Genomic DNA, 15,952 nt, shown 5'->3' with positions numbered 1-15,952 from the left:
ATCCTTCACAAAACTAACTCGCCCTCTATTTAGGTTATTTTTCTTCTACTACATAAGTTAATATCAATTAATATGTTACAGGAGGAGCTCTGTACATTATCCAAGTCAAATTAGCTGTGATATGGTTTATAAGAATTTGTTACTGAGTGAAACCTTAAAATATGACACTTTAGACACACACACAAGCATTTTCTCTCAAATATTTCTATACTTGATATATTGTGCAATGTAGTTTTTCCTTGCTGACATTTATATTATGAATGTTTACTGTCAGCTTTTAAAAGGGGCCTAAAAGATATGTAGAGACCTTCTCTTAAAAAGGTAAGTCCAGGGGCGCCTGGGTGGTTCAGTCGGTTGAGTGTCCAACTTCGGCTCAGGTCATGATCTCACAATTTGTGGGTTCAAGCCCCGCATCAGGCTCTGCGCTGACCGCTTGCTAAGAGCCTGGAGCCTGCTTCAGATTCTGTGTCTCCTTCTCTCTCTGCCCCTCCCCCGCTCACGCTTTGTCTCACTGTTTCTCAAAAATAAATAAATGTAAATAAATAAATAAATAAGTAAGTAAGTCCTATAGAGAGACAAGGGGCATGAGCAAAGAGCTCTGTGAACAAGAGGCAACGTAATTAATCCAGAATAGGGGATGTGGATGCTGGCAGAGAAGATTTGGTGTTGTTTTCAGTTTGACAAAGGTAGGGGCATGGCTACCCAATGTGTTCATTATGAGTCCTAGAATTGCCATATTGTTCTGCTAAATACTTCTATTTTCAAGAGGTACATTTTGGGGCGCCTGGGTGGCTCAGTCGGTTAAGCAGCCGACTTTGGCTCGGGTCATGATTTCACGGTCCGTGAGTTTGAGCCCCGCGTCGGGCTCTGTGCTGACAGCTCAGAGCCTGGAGCCTGTTTCAGATTCTGTGTCTCCCTCTCTCTGACCCTCCCCCATTCATGCTCTGTCTCTTTCTGTCTCAAAAATAAATAAACGTTAAAAAAAAAAAAAAAAAAAAAAAGAGGTACACTTTGTCCAGTCCCTCAAGACTTCTCCCCTTATCTTAAAGGAGTAGGGGAAATGTGTTAACACAAAGTTCGTGACTTCGTATTAACTTTGAATCTATACATCTGCTCTTAATAAGTAAAGAGTCTGGGAGTTCTGGCCCTTGTATGTTAGGAATGCTCACAAAAATTAAAGGGAACAATTAATCAGCTAAATGAAAAGTAAGTTAAAGAATATATTATTCATTTAAGATCTACTGGGTAACTACTGCAAAAGGCCAATATGAGAAATCCTAATCAGTGGTTTCATGAGGGTAGGAGAGTATGAAATAAAGTTGTAAGTTAAAAAAAATTTTTTCAAGCTTCTTCTTCTATTTCAAAGTAATAAAGCTATCCCAGACAAATGTTTAAGCTTTGAAAAAGTAAAAGACTGAAATTAGTAATTTCTTCATTTCAACTAATTTGAGTACAGCAAACTCCTATTGATTGATTCAGGATTCAAACAGACTGGAAAAAAAAGGGAAAAAGAAGAAACGTTTCATTTTATACATTCAAATTCTATTTTTGAGAAAAACCCGTAATAAGTAGTTAACTAGGTTATTGGGATCAATCTTCCTGGTGAGAAAGAAGAAAACTAAGCAAAACATTATTTTTTAAAAAACAAAATAATGAAAAATTACTGGGCTCAGATTTAGAAGATGACAAAGAAACCCTGCCAGCTCACCTGTCCTCCCCAGGTTGGGACAGCTTTTTCCTCTGAAAGCATGTGGCAATGGTAACAGTCTGGGCAATGTTTCTGAACAAACACAGCACTAAGGGAACAACAGTTGGAATTCAAGGGTCCTCCAAGCATATATATCTCCACACTTGGGATTAGAATCCTAGGGGTAAGTAAACTGGAAGTAGACAAACCAAATTTTGCCAAAAATGTAGCCTGCCTTGGATTATTTCAACCTCTGAAAGTAAATTAGATGATCCTAAAGAACACAAATACATGGAGGTCAAATAACATGCTACTAAATAATGAAATGGGTCAACCAAGAAATCAAGGAGGAAAAATGAAAAAATACATAGACACATGAAAATGAAAACACAATGGTCCAAAATCTTCAGGATGCACCAAAAGCAGTTCTAAGAGGGAAGTTTATAACAATACAGGTCTACCTCGAGAAGCAAAAAAAACTCAAATAAACAACCTAACCTTACACCTAAAAGAGGTAGAAAAAGGAGAAAAAACCCAAAACCAGTAGAAAGAAGAAAAAATAACAATTAGGGCAGAAATAAAATAGAAACCAAAAAAACAACAGAACAGATCAATGAAACCAAGAGCTGATTCTTTGGAATCAAGTGTTTACCCAGACTCATTAAAAAAAAGAGGGTGCCTGGGTGACTCAGCTGGTTAAGCATTCAACTTCAGCTCAGGTCATGATCTCACAGTTTGAGTTCAAGCCTCATGTCAGGCTCTGTGCGGACAGTTCCAGGCCTGCTTCAGATCTCTTTCTCTCTTTCTCTTTCTCTTTCTCTCTCTCTCTCTCTCACCCTCCCCTGATCACTCTCAAAATTAAATAAACAAACATTAAGGGGCGCCTGGGTGGCGCAGTCAGTTAAGCGTCTGACTTCAGCCAGGTCACGATCTCACGGTCCGTGAGTTCGAGCCCCGCGTCAGGCTCTGGGCTGATGGCTCGGAGCCTGGAGCCTGTTTCCGATTCTGTGTCTCCCTCTCTCTCTGCCCCTCCCCCGTTCATGCTCTGTCTCTCTCTGTCCCAAAAATAAATTAAAAACGTTGGAAAAAAAAATTAAAAAATAAATAAATAAATAAATAAATAAATAAACAAACATTAAAAAGAGAGGGGGGGTACTCAAATCAACAAAATTAGAAATAAAAGAGGAGAGGGGTACATGGGTGGCTCAGTCAGTTAAGCATCTGACTTCAGCTCAGGTCACATCTCGCAGTTCATGAGTTTGAGCCCTGTGTCAGGCTTTGTGCTGACAGCTCAGAGCCTGGAGCCTGCTTCAGATTCTGTGTCTCCTAATCTCTCTGCCCCTCCCCTACTCACACTCTCTCTCAAAAATAAATAAACATTAAAAAAATTTTTAAAGAAAGAAAAGAGGAGAAATAACACTACAGAAATATAAAGGATAGTTAGAGAAGATTATGAAAAATTAATTATAAGCCAACAAATGGGACAACCTAGAAGAAATAGATAAATTCCTAGAAACAGTAACTTCTCAAAACTGAATCAGGAAGAAATAGGAAATGTGAACAGACCTATTGCCAGCAATGGAATTGAATCCGTATTCAAAAAACTCCCAACAAACTGAAGTCCAGGATCAGATGGCTTCACAGGTGAATTCTAGAAAACATTTAAGGACGAGTTGATACCTATTCCAAAAGCCAGAAGAGGAAGAAAAGCCTCCAAATTCATTCTGTGAGGCAGGCATTACCCTGGTAACCAAAACCAGATAAAGATACTACAAAAAAAGGGAACTACAGGTCAGTATCTCTGATAAGCAAAGATGCAAAACTTCTCAACAAAATATTAGCAAGCTGAATCCGACAATATGTTAAAAAAAATCATTAACTATGATTCATAATGGGATTTATCCCAAGTATGCAAGGGTGGTTCAATATTCACAAATCAATCAACGTAGTACATCATATTAACAAAAAAAGGGAAAATCATATGATCATTTCAACAGATGCAGAAAAAGCATCTGACACAGTTACAACACCCACTCATGATAAAAATCCTCAACAAAGTAGGCTTAGAGAGAACATACCTCAACACAAAGGCCATATATGAAAAACCCACAGTTAACCTCATACTCAATGGTGAAAACCTGAGAGCTTTTCCCCTAAGATCGAGAACAAGACAAGGATGCCACTCCCACCACTTTTATTGAATATAGTACTGGAAGTCCTAACCACAGCAGTTAGGTAACAGAAAAAAATAAGAGGCATCCAAATTGGTAAAGAACAAGTAAAACTTGCATTATTTGCAAATGACATGATATTATATATGGAAAACCCTAAAGACTCCACCAAAATACTACTAGAACTGATAAATGAATACTTTAGGATTGCAGGATACAAAATCAATATACAGAAATACATTGCATTTCTATATACTAATCATGGAGCAAAGAGAGAAATTAGTAAAATAATCCCACTTACAATAACACCAAAAAATAAAAAAAAATAAAATAAAATACCTAGGAATAAACTTAACCAAGGAGGTGAAAAACCTATACTCTGAAAACTATAAAACATGAATGAAAGAAACTGAAGATGACACAAAAAAATGGAAAGATATTCCATGCTCATGGAAGGGAGAACCAATATTGTTAAATTTCCATACCACCCAAAGCAATCTACAGATTTAATACAATCCCTAGTAAAATACCAACAGCGTATTTCACAGAACAACAAATAATCCTAAAATTTGTATCGAACCACAAGACTCTGAATAGACATAGCCATCTTGAAAAAGAAAAACTGTAGATATCACAATTCCAGATTTCAAGATACACTACACAAAGCTGTAGTAATCAAAACACTATGGTAGTGGGATGAAAACAGATACAAAGATGAAGGAACAGAAGAGAGAGCCCAGAAATAAACCCACGATTACATGGTCAATTAATCTTGGACAAAGGAAGCAAGCATGTGCAATGGGAAAAAGACAATCTTTTCAACAAATAGTGTTGAGAAAAATAGCAACATGCAAAAGAATTAAACTGCACCAGTTTCTTACACCATATACAAAAATAAACTCGAAATGGATTAAAGACCTAAATGTGTGACCTCAAACCATAAAAATCCTAGAAGAGAGCACAGGCAGCAATTTTTCCAACAATGGCTATAGCTACATTTTTCTAGATAGGTCTCCGGCCTCAAGGGAAAGAAAAGCAAAAATAAACTATTGGGACTACAACAAAAATAAAAAGCTTCTGCAAAGCAAAGGAAACAATCAACAAAACTAAAGACAACCTACTGAATGGAAGAAGATATTTGCAAATGACATACCTGATAAAGGATTAGTAATACCAAAAAAATCCCAAATAATCCAATTAGAAACAGGCAGAAGACATGAACAAACATTTCTCCAACCACAAACATATACACATGGCCAAAAGACACACGAAAAGATGCATAACATCACTCATCATTAGGGAAATGTAAATCCAAACCACAATGAGGTATCAATTCACACCTGTCAGAATAACTAAAATCAAAAATACAAAAAACAACAAGTATTGGCAAGGATGTAGAGAAAAGGGATCCTTTGTGAACTGTTGGTGAGAATGCACACTGGTGCAGCCACTGTGGAAAACAGTATAGAAGTTTCTTAAAAAATTAAATGATTTTTTACAATAAATTATATGATTTTTAATCAATAAATTATATGATCCAGTAATTCCGCTAGTGGGTATTTACCCAAAGAATATGAAAACACTAATTCAAAAAGATACATGTACCCCTATGTTTACTGCAGCATTACTTAGAAGAGCCAAATTATGGAAGCAGCCCAAGTGTCCATCAACAGATGAATGGATAATGATATCTATACACAACGTAATATTATTCAGCCATAAAGAAAAACGAAATTTGCCACCTACAATAACATGAATGGAGCTAGAGTATTAAGCTAAGTGAAATAAGCCAGTCAGAGAAAGATAAATACCACATGATTTCAATTCTTATGTGGAATTTAAGAAACAAACCAAAAAGAGACAAGCCAAAAACAGACTCTGAGAACAAACTGATGGTTACCAACCAGAGGAGAGGTGGATGGGTGAAATAGGTGAAGGGGATTAAAGAGTATTACTTACCATGTAATGTATAGAATTCCTGAATCACTATATTGTACACCTGAAACTAATATAACATTGTACATGAACTACACTGGAATGATAATTAAAAAAAAAAAAAAAGATGATCTGGAATGCTCTAAACCATCTGGCAGAAGCAATGTAAACCCTGTACAGGGAACGACAACATCCTAAACACATGTTTCTGAAAACTATTTTGAAAATATAAAGTCTGGCATACAAATAAAAATAACCAGGCACACAAAGTAGTAAGATCACATGAGTGAGAACCAACAGAAACAAAGTAAACAGACCTACAAAGACTCCAGATACTGATTTTTTTTAAATATATGAAATTTATTGTCAAATTGGTTTCCATACAACACCCAGTGCTCATCCCAAAAGATGCTCTCTTCAAAACCCATCACCCACCCTCCCCTCTCTTCCACCCCCCATCAGCCCTGTTTGTTTCCAGATACTGATTTTAACCCAGTTAAAGATTAACTATGCTTACTATGTTCAAGGAAACAAATAAATAGCTGCCATGGGTGGGGAAAACAGATTTCATTCAAAATATTCAAAGGAGGACCAATTACATAAAGGCTGTCTTTTCAACAGAAACAATAGTGCCAGAAGACTACACTGAAAGAAAATAATTACTTAGAATTCTATACCCAGAGAAAAATTCAGTCAAGAAAGAGAACATAAAGGTATCTGGGGCAAATTAAAAACAGAAGCTAATGCCACCAGCAAACTTGAACTACAGGAAATCCTAAAAGATATCCCTCAGGTAGAAGAAAATATTAGCTTGGAAGATCAAAAATACAGGAAAAATGTAGCAAGGAAAACAATAAATATCTGGATTAATCAATGTTAAATACTGACTAAATAAAAGTGCAGTAATGACAGTCAATCTGTTATTTTTTGTAGAATATACAGCACAGTGGATCAAAGAATTATGAATAAAAGAGTAGAAGAGGAAATGTTTCTAGTACAGGCTGTGCCACTAACTGGTTTCACTGATCTCTGGTACATCTCCATTTCTCTGGGTCTCAATTACATTGCAGGGTCTTTAAGAGGTTTGGGTAGTTGACTACTAGATTTACCATAAATTGAATTTATCTGAGAACAGCAGAGGAATTCCAATTTGGGAAACTCCTGTGGTAGCAAGGTATAGGCAAGCCTGTTAAGGGTTTGGGGCGGGCTGTATTTATGGGCAAGGATTGTAAAGAGGGGGAAGCCCAGGTGGAATCCAAGCAGTAAGTTCACTGGCTTGAGGATGGGGAGAGATTTTTGGCAGACATTCATTGGTCAGGAGAGGTCTCCATCTTCTGTAAATCAGGCATTTACAGCAAATCAGTGCCTCAGTTCTTAAGTTCATTCCTCTGAGGGCACGTGCCTGAGATTCTCCATTTCAAATCCTCTGGTTCCATTTTAGATTAAAATTCTTCCACAGTTCCCTTTTGTACTCCATACAAGACACACAGAAATATTTTCAGAAATTAAATATAAAAATTAACATTATATCCATATACTTCAGCAACATACTTAAATTTGAAATTACATTGTGTAACAGTTTTGATGCTCTACATTTATTTATGCAGACCTCCTAGACTTATTCAGAAAAGACTTAAGGCAACCAGTCCTATCAAATTCATTTAAATAATATGTATAGACCAAGATGGCCTGTGACAGTGGATTGGGGTAAAAACCTAACTAAATCTGGTGTTTGCTACATACTGGGAGTAGCAATTCATCAGCCCTGTCACTGTTGTAGACAACAGTAGTATAACTCTTCTTTTGTCAGACAAAGATGCTAGATAGTTCAGTAGACAGCTGTAGATTACTTCTCATAGCATAGGTAATTATGGCATGTAAGAAATAATTCAGATGTGTATAGGAGAGACCACATTAAACTACCTATAGATCAAAGCTAATGGAATATTACTGTGTATAAAGCACTATATTGTACTAAACAGTACTGAGATAAATAAAATTATAGACATTTTTATATAAATTTTAAAACTTTACAATCTAAAAGGAAATGAGCACCAATTAAGGAAATACTAACTAGCCCTACAAACGAACTTAAGAGGAAGATTTCATGCAGAAGAGTAGGGAGGACAAAAAAACAAAAACAAAAACAAAAACAAAAACAAAACCAAAACCAAAACCTGGACACAAAGAAAACTACATAACCCACATCTAAGATGCTGGCAAAGAGCAGTAACAGACCAACCTGGCATGCAGCAAAGCTCCCTGACAACCTAAACTGTAAGGTCAGTAAGAGACAGGAAGGTGACAGGTGAAGGTGACAGACAGGTGACAGGAAGCAAGTAATAAGTAGGCTTATCAGACTTCTGTTCATATGTACACAGCACCAAAGATTGTTCATACTTCACTTACTTCAGTTAAACCCACACTCCTCTCCTTTCTCATACTCAAAACATTGCAGAATGAATATATGAAGAATATACTATGTATATAAAATAATTAATAATCTTGCATATGATAGAAAGTCAACAAGTTCTTATTTAATAAAGAAAATAAACTTCTATGTAGGAGATAAAGCAAGGTAGAAATAATAATGTCTCTAGTATAATGTACTCCAATGTATCTATATTTAAAACTGTACCTTGTATATTTAATCTTATGTTTTTTATTCTGTTTTTTTTTTTAAGCTTTTATTTTTAAGTAATCCCCATACTCAACGTGGGGCTCAAACTCATGACCCTGAGATCAAGAGTCACATGCTCTACTGACTAAGCCAGCCAGGCACCCCTATTTCTCTTATTTTAAAACATCTTTCCAAAGAATCACAGTCAGATTCTGTGTTTAACAGACAGAATATACGATATGCTCCCTCCCCTCAAAACGGTACACAGACCAGATTAGCAAATGATACACACTTTTGATGCTAACAAGAACCATCCAACAGGTGGGATTAAATGTAAGTCATTTAGGGGGTTCTAAACACTACAGTGCTTTCTTTGTAGTGTGAAATCAGGAAACAACATAAAAACCTATTTGTGGAAAGTGGTATGCCATGAAGTCAGGGCTTATGTTTGTGCTAACCAGTATAGAGCTTCAAAAAGAGGCACCTATGCCTCTCAAGACAGATTCAGGGGAATAGTTCTCCACTCCAGATGACTGATTTGTTTCTTCAAATAGGACTTCCCCTAGAATGGAGAACAGTAAGTCAGGACACCACAACTTGACAGAAATAACCCTTAAAAACAACACACATGCTCTGTTCTTATCTTCTCTGTTCCAAGCATCCTTCTGACTTACAACATGTCCTCTTGACTAACCCTGCTCACTAAGAAGAGAATGCCCTTTATCAACAAGTCATCCAATTATCAAGTCACACTTATAAATAAAAATTGGCCTTCTAGATGAAACTCTTGCCGACTACGTTCCCAATCTAGTCCCACGACCTTGAGGAAAGTGATAAATGTTTCTGAAACTGTAATACACAACCTAAAATAAAACCTATGTAACCTATGGACTTCTCCTTATCCAACAGCATCAACGCCGAAGTCAGTTGCTGGGTTTTTAAAAACTAGTTAAAAAATGGATAAAGAATGAACTCATGTATCCAAAAGTACCCTTATCCCTAGCATTTAGGGTATGCCCCCAATAAACATTAGCTGCTATTATACTAATCTACTGCACCAAGTCACAAAGCGAAAATCAAATGAGACCACATGTATGGAAACTCTTTGAAGATTATAAAGTACACAATATCATTATTTTAAATGTGCTATCCATGGTGTACAACATAATGGAAAGAGCAATATATTTAGTGACACAAGACCTGGGCTTTAATCCCAGTTCCACCACTGCCTATCTGTATGACTTGGGATGAATCCAAGAGCACTGAGCCTCACATCCGTTCACCTATAAAGCAAAGTTTGACCGCTAAGTGCTCAGTAGAATCCCTGTGGAACTATGCACTGCATATATGGGATGAATGTGGTAGGGAAGAAACAAAAGTTTGGGGCAAAACAACAATCATGTAAGGTTCCACTCTCTAAAACCACTTTAATTTTGGCAACCCTGCTTTGTAAGTTTTAAATTATCTGAGGTCTGAATAAGAAAAAAGCTCAAATTGAAAAAGACTGAAAACCAAAACTAATGAACTAAAAACTAAGTCTGAAGACTTCTGGCTGTGTTCTGTGTTCCCATATGTGACTACAAAAGAGGGTGGAAATGTTCCACCCCCTGAAAGATTCAAAAGCTAAAACTCACCTATTAGACCTCAAGTAATAAAATTATAAAGACCAACAAAATGAGAGGCTGTCAGTGCAGTCATGCCCACCCCCCAGTGTCAACACAGACTAACAGCTAGCCAGGTGAGGCACGTTTAAGGCAAATGGGACAGCAGCTATATCTATACTGAGCTCGGGGACCCTGAATGCCTTGCAATGCTAAAGATTTCCTGACTCTTCCATTCTCTTAACAGGGGTATTAAAAAATCCTATGAAGAGTCTCATGAAGGATCTACTTATTAAAAAATATATCAAAATTACTTATTCATACCTTTCCCCTAACTTTATTTCATCTTTTGCTGGAGCACACAGTTCACTCTGGACTTCCAATATGCATTTAAGAAGCTACTCAAATCCTGCTAAAACAAGAAACAAACAAACAAAAAATTCATTCTGTCTTCTTTACTATGATTACTGGGACTTTGACATCTACCCACGGAATGATATTAATCACCAAAAAAAATCATTTTCATGCAGAAGTGGTATTTCATCTATTTCCTGAAGAATTATTAACATTACAGGGTTCTAAACACACACCAGCAAAATCTCCACAACATATCAAGGAACTGCCCAAATACATATTCATTATTAGTGTTAATCTGTTGGTTATAGGTCTGTAACTCTAAAATACATAGGCTATTAAGTAATGAAACTGACTCTGAGTGGTTTTTACATAGTCTCATTACTCTAGTCATATGTACATGTATGGGTTTATCTTCATTCAATAGTTATTTAAGAAATAGGTGCAGAATTGAATTGGAATATACAAATCAATATGCAATAGATGAATGAATCTGCATATTATAGTAGTATCTTAATTCATGAATATGACACAAATGCAAAGAAAGCAGCCTGTAGCCACCCAGACCATCACTAGGCAATTCTGAAATAAAACAAGTTTACCCTTGGCTCCCTACCATATCAATACTCAACATCTCTTCTTCAAGGCCTCTTTCTTTAGTCTGCTATCAATTTGCTGCTAACAATTAAGAAATTGGTAATAACTGGTATTCCAGGGACACATGTATTTAAGAAGACTTCTCCATGACCATTAAATAGGGGAAAGCAGTCTTTCTGCCAAAGGAAATGGAAAACTGGATATCCACATGCAACAAAATTAAGATGGACCCTTATCCTATACACATAAAAAGTTAAAATGGATCAAAGACCTGAACAATAAAACTTAAAAAAGAAAACAGAACAAAAGCTTCATAACATTAAACATGGCAAAATAGGACCAAAAAAAGCCAACAAAGGAAAAATAAACCGGGCTATATCAAAATTAAAAATTGTGCAGCAAAGGACACAATCAACTGAGTAAAAGGGTAACCCACACAAGAGAAAATATTTTAAAATCACCTAATCTGATATTTAATATCCTGAATATATAAAGAATTCCTACAATTTAACAATAAAAAGAAACTGATTTTAAAATGGGCAAAGGATTTAGGGGCACCTGGATGATTCGGTCAGTTAAGTGCCCAACTCTTGATATCGGCTCAGGTCATGATCTTGTGGCCATGAGATTGAGCCCTGTGTTGGGCTCTGCACTGTGTGCGGAGCCTGCTTGGGATTCTCTCTTTCCATCTCTCTCTCTGTCCCTCCCCCATTCACTCACACACATGCACACTCTCAAAATAAACATTAAGAAAAAAATAAAAGGGGCAAAGGATTTAAATAGACATTTCTCAAAAAAAAAAAAAATACAATGGCCAAGAAGCACGTGAAAAAATGCTCAGCATCACTATTCATTAAGGAAACGCAAATCGAAACCACAATGTGATACTATCTCGTATCTATTAGGAAGGCTACTATTAAAAAACAGAAGCTGGCGCGCCTGGATGGCTCAGTTGGTTGAGTGTCCGACTTTGGCTCAGGTCATGATCTCGCGGTCTGTGAGTTCGAGCGCCGCGTCGGGCTCTGTGCTGACAGCTCAGAGCCTGGAGCCTGTTTCGGATTCTGTGTCTCCCACTCTCTCTCTCTGCCCCTCCCCCGCTCATGCTCTGTCTCTCTTTCTGTCAAAAATAAACAAACATTAAAAAAAAAACAAAAACAGAAGGGGCACCTGGGTGGCTCAGTCGGTTAAGTGCCAGGCTTCGGCTCAGGTCATGATCTCACATTTCGTGGGTTCGAGCCCCACGTTGGGCTCTGTGCTTATAGCACAGAGCCAGGAGCCTGCTTTGGTTTGTGTGTCTCCCTCTCTCTCTGCCCCTCCCCTGCCCACACTCTGTCTCTCTCTCTCTCTCTCTCAAAAATAAACAAACATTAAAAAAAGTTGTTTTTTTTTTTAAACCAGAAAGTGTTGGTGAGGATGTGGAGAAATTGAAACACTCGTACACTGCTGGTCTGTTGGTGAGAATATACAATGGTGTAGCTATTATGGAAAACAATATGGTGGGTTCCTCAAAAAATTAAAAATAGGATTACTCTAGGATCCAGCATTTCCATTTCTGGGTATATACCCAAAAGAATTGAAAGCACAGCCCCAAAGAGTTATTTATACACCCATGTTCATAGCAGCATTATTCACCACAGCCAAAAGGTGGAAGCAACCCAAATGTCCACTGATAGATGAACGGATAAACAAAACGTTGTATATACATACAGTGGAATATAATTCAGACTTAAAAAGGAAGAGAATTCTGACAAACACTGCAACATGGATGAACCTTGAGGACACTATGCTAAGTGACATAAGCCAGTAATAAAAAGAGAAACACTGTATGATTCCATTTTTATGAGGTATCTATAGTCAAAATCATGAAGAAAAAAGTAAAATGGGAGTTGCCAGGTGCTTGGGGGGAATAGGAATAGAGAGCTACAGTTTAATGGTACAGAGTTTCAGCTATAAACCAAAAAGCATTCTGGATAGTGGTGATGATTACACAACAACATGAATGTGCTTAGTGCTACTGAACTGTCCACATAAAAATGGTTAAAATGGTAAATTTTACACATGATTTTCCCACAATAAAAAATTTTTAAATGAAATTTCTAAGAATAAGCAAAGAAAAAAAAAAAGGACTTCTGACATTGGCAACATTCCATAGGCAGCTGGGATTACAGAGACCGGCAAGCTAACAGGGAAGAGGGCAGTACAACACTGGAAGAGAGGCTACTTCTCCAAGAAATCTATACAGCAGTATCTGGAACTTTTTCCTCAGAGAGGGCAGTGGGAAGGCATTTGTAGAACTAATTTACTAGGACCAAGTACTGTCCTTAACTAAGGACAATGAGTAAGTAAATGAAGTGCTAGCACGCAGTCACTAACACGACTTGACAATGCCTGCTTCAGTGTGCTCTTATTTGTCCTTAAATGGTAAAAGCTTTAATACCAGATAAACAGCTATTTACATAATACTTAAACAGAAAAATACAGCTGTTTTGAGGTTTTGGTTTGATTCAAACAGAGACCATCACTGTCTACAGCTCTCAGCCTGCTCAAGTTACAAGGGCAAAAGAGATTCTTGAATTTCATAAACCAAGGAAGTAGAATCTTCTCGACCTATCCAACACACTAGCCATGTTTTTGACTTTGAAAAAACTCATCAAGCTATTAAAAACAAAAATCAGACACCTGGGTGACAGACATTGTACCCTTGTGATAATTTCCAAGAAGCACAACTAATGGCTCTAGTCTTTACCATATACTCACTTGTAGGGACTCAAAACCAAACTGACAGTTTAATGTCCTAAGAGCACTGTGTGTATAAAATCTCTTTGAAAATATATAAGAATAAAATGTCAAGATAGCTCAACCAGGTATTATTCCTAACCTAACAGGACCCTTTTAAAAAACTTTTTAACCTGGCTCCCTCACCTTCATTATACAGAGACATTTTCCTATTACCAATTGTTTTCTGCTACAATAAAACAATTCCTGTTCTATAAGAGATACGGATCTTTTTTTTTAAGTATTTTTTTCTTTTTAAAAAATGTTTGTTGGGGCGCCTGGGCGGCTCAGTTGGTTAAATGTCTGACTTCAGCTCAGGTCATGATCTCACGGCTCGTGGGTTCAGGCCCTGCATTGGGCTCTGCGCTGACAGCTCAGAGCCTGGAGCCTGCTTCAGATTCTGTGTCTTCCTCTCTCTCTGCCCCTCCCCCACTCACACTCTCTCTCTCCCTCAAGAATAAACATAAAAAAAATTTCTAAAAAAAAAATGTTTATTTTTGAAAGCATACACAAGCATGAGTGGGGGAAGGGCAGGGAGAAAGGGGGAGAGAGATCCCAAGCAGGCCCCAAGCTGTCAGCACAGAGCCCAATGTGGGGCTCAATCTCACAAACCACAGTATCATGACCTGAGCTAAAATCAAAAGTTAGACACTTAAATGAATGAGCCAACCAGGTGCCCCAGGAGATACCATTTGATAAACACCAAAAAAATACAGAAATCAAAGAACTTTAATCCATCAAATAAAAGTGGCTACAACATACAAAGGCACTGTCTAAACAACAAATTATAGACTTGGGTACATAAACTTTTTCCAGAAGTGAGTCTGATCTTTCCACCTTTTCTTGAGAAATTTGCTATTACTCATCCAAGTCATGATTTGTGTTTATACACTGCTTTGTTACATTGTCAGTATTTGGTCTTGCTAGGTGTCCCTTTTCAAAAAGTTTTCTGTGCTCTCATGATAAAAGAACTACATGTTTACTGCAGAAAACTGAGAAAATAAAGGGAAGAGAAAATTATATTCTCATCATCTTTTTAAAAATTCACTCAACTGGTATCTTCTATTTCCTTCCTTTATTAAAATTTTTAACATTTAACTTTAAATTCTTTAAATTTAAACATACCACTAGTAATATTTTACAATTCCATAGTATTTATATTTTTTCCAAAGGGACCTTTACATTTACTATTTATCTTCACAACAATCTGGAGTAGGTAGGCCAAATACTAATTATTCTGCACACAGTTGCCTCCTAGTGTAGAAAGACTAAAGGCTGCATTGCTGGTTTGTGATGCAAAATCACACTTGTACAAAACTGTCATCCAACCTTCAGGGAGAAAATGAACAATACTACCAATACAATAAGCTTCTGAAGAGAACACTCATACTGGAAAAAAAAACCACTCATAATTAACTGAACCAGACAAATACAATTCAACAAAATAGATGCTTCGAATCCAGTACCTGTCTGGGTCAGATACAGTAGCTCCCAGACATGTATGGTACATATGTAAAGGACAGAGGAGGAAAATAGGTCTTACAACAAACAGATTCCATCTCGACTGCAAATGTAAGTAGCCCATATTCATAAGTAGAGATTCAGATACAGTATCAACTTTGTTAACTGGTTCTCTCATCTAGGTCACAAGCAGTCAGTGCTAGTTCATTTGTGGATAGTTGAACCTAACAAAGTCTAGTCTCTTGTAGTTTTTAAAAGGTACGTGATTTTATTTTATTTTTTTTAATTTTTTTTAATTTTTTTAAAAATGTTTTTTATTTATTTTTGAGACAGAGAGAGACAGAGCATGAACGGGAGAGGGGCAGAGAGAGAGGGAGACACAGAATCGGAAGCAGGCTCCAGGCTCTGAGCCATCAGCCCAGAGCCCGACGCGGGACTCGAACTCACGGACCGCGAGATCGTGACCTGAGCAGAAGTCGGACGCTTAACCGACTGAGCCACCCAGGCGCCCCAAAGGTACGTGATTTTAAACGTCTATTCATTTAAGAAAAAAAGCTTTCAAAATGAAAGCATTTATATTATGCAACTGTCTATATATCCAGAAACAAGATGTGCCTATCCGCAGAAGTGGCTATCTAATAAAGAATTAACCTTACTCAAAAAGAGGTCTAGCCTTTAACCTTGGTTCCTGGGAGGTAATCTCTAAGCCACTGGAATGTCCTGTATGATCAATGTCTTTGTTTAGTAGCCA

At 37.1% G+C, this 15,952-nt stretch overlaps 1 protein-coding gene across 7 annotated transcripts in view; it reads right to left on the bottom strand.

The window, feature by feature from the left end:
- The window catches only part of REV1 (REV1 DNA directed polymerase), a 90,792-nt gene that overhangs the window by 61,883 nt on the left and 12,957 nt on the right, over positions 1 to 15,952 (bottom strand). The window contains exons 2-4 of one of the 7 annotated variants that reach the window (XM_042981182.1): positions 10,339 to 10,423; positions 8,872 to 8,975; positions 3,254 to 3,338 (exon numbers count right to left, since the gene is read on the bottom strand). The exons of 1 other annotated variant lie outside the window; for it this stretch is intronic. The gene's annotated coding sequence lies outside the window, so the exon portion shown is untranslated. Of the gene's footprint in view, positions 1 to 1,708; positions 1,989 to 3,253; positions 3,339 to 5,817; positions 5,864 to 8,871; positions 8,976 to 10,338; positions 10,943 to 15,952 lie in introns of those variants that run through there. 5 more of the 7 variants (XM_042981185.1, XM_042981184.1, XM_042981183.1 and 2 more) reach the window with 5 other exon arrangements.

The sequence above is a fragment of the Panthera tigris genome, chromosome A3 (assembly GCF_018350195.1).
Source record: "Panthera tigris isolate Pti1 chromosome A3, P.tigris_Pti1_mat1.1, whole genome shotgun sequence".
Lineage (NCBI taxonomy): Eukaryota > Metazoa > Chordata > Mammalia > Carnivora > Felidae > Panthera > Panthera tigris.
The sequence above is the reverse complement of the archived record's forward strand: the minus strand, read 5'-3'. Positions and strand labels throughout refer to the sequence as shown.